Source organism: Diadema antillarum, unplaced genomic scaffold (genome assembly GCF_040938485.1).
Source record: "Diadema antillarum isolate AM-2024a unplaced genomic scaffold, OU_Dant_1.0 seq00000386_RagTag, whole genome shotgun sequence".
Lineage (NCBI taxonomy): Eukaryota > Metazoa > Echinodermata > Echinoidea > Diadematoida > Diadematidae > Diadema > Diadema antillarum.
Window position 1 is genome coordinate 3688442 of NW_027271384.1, and position 1960 is coordinate 3690401.

Sequence of the window (1960 nt, forward strand, 5' to 3'; positions counted from 1 at the left end):
AGCACTCTGAATAGTGGCAGCCAGAAGTCCTCACTTCTTCTCGCAACAAAATATACAATTAGCCGCCTACACTACAGATGTATGCCATCTGCCACAAGTAAGCTTAAGGGTTTTTTTCACCTCTCGCATTTATTGCAGACTTCCTTCTATTTTGGTTTCCTCTTTCAAAACAGTACGGTGTTCATCACATACAAATTAACATGCTCTTTTACCATGCATGACTTGACTGGATCTGTACTCTAACAGCATAAAAAGAGAACACAAGTACATTTCTACAAAAGAGAGATCACTGGCACTCACAAATGGAGTCCATACACACCTACCAAACACTATCAAAATCTCTTGCAATATTGTGCTTCTTCTAAATATGAGGTACGTTTCCCGTCTACCTTCAGTTTTTCTTCTCGGACAAGATGAGCGGTCGACCAAAGGCTTGAAATACACCGCTCAGTAAGGCTCATCGCCGCCCCGCGTTCTCTATCTACTACTCAAATGACTTACCTCTGGTGCACTCTCCATTGCTGTAGGTGAAGCCGTCACGACAGTAGCAGTCTCTCACACCACCCTTGATCCTACACTCCTGGTTCTCCACGCACGCGTATGCCACACATTCCAAAGTGCCTCCAGAACAGCTGCACATCTCGGAGCAGTCATCGTTCACGTACACATCTCCTGCCTGTTTGTGCCAAAAACCAATCATTTAGATTTGCTTTAGACCATGGTCTTCGTTTCAAGCCATTTGCATCTCCATTTGCTTTCAATCCACACGACAATAATCACAGTCTTCAACGTTTTATCAAACTTAAGCTCAAACTTTACCATCAAAGGAGGAAAGCCACACTCACCGAGATGTAGCTTCCGTCTGGAAGAGTGCAACCACAATCCTCCGGCTGCACGCATGTTCCACCGTCGTCCAGCAGTCCTTCAGGGCAGCTGCAGATTTCACGGCAGGGAAGTCCGCAGTTCAGGTCGGCATCTGGATCGGCACAGCTGGGCTGGCAGGCGCTACCGCAAGATTCGTACACTGTTCCAGTCGGACACTCAAACCCTGAATAAAGACAGTTTTTAGGCAAGGATATACCTTGAACAGCATTTACAACATACAAGAACATACAACAAATGAAATACCCATTCATCACCACGAAAGGTGTACATTACTTACACCAGATACGATCGGCATCACCCAAAACACAAAGCGCTCACACGAGGCACATCAAGTCAGTACTGTCGTGGACATCCACAGCTGTACAGATTTACATTTTTCACACAAAATGCACTACCGTCATTCAGCATCCGCACTCTTCTTTCATGACTCCACAATATTTCACTTATTTCTTCCAAACTCACCGGTCGACTTTCGATGTCTTTCAAAGCCTGCTCACGGCACAGATGGTCATGTCAGACACTCTTGACACGCACTTTGTGATATCTGATCACATGGCCTCATATTTTGCACGTCTAGATTCTGATGATCAGCCAAAACAGCTTTCCACTATACAACAAAAGTGTCATGACACAAAAATACTTACCGCACTGGAATACAGATGCCCTCCAGTCCCCAACCAAGATTCCATTTGTTTCTCCTCGACACTTCTGAACGTATTCCTGCAGGGCTCCGCATATGACGTCGTTGTCAGGGTCAGTGAAACACAGGTCGAAGACGCAGGCATCATAGTAATCACTCACGTCCACAAAGTCGGAGCAGCCTCCAAGGGGACCTGAAAGCAAGAAACAGCTGCAAATATAAGCTCTTGGATACTACACAAACAACAAACAAAGATAAACACACACAAAAAAGAAAACAGACTGAGAAATCCCACTGGACTTTTCTGATCGAGGCGATCAGAAATCATCAGACAAATCCTCAGATAGGATGTCCCATACTCTAGATGCTTACCACGCTCATTTTCTAACTTGTACTCTTTCAACGCTTCAATAGATTGCTTTAACTTTTTATATA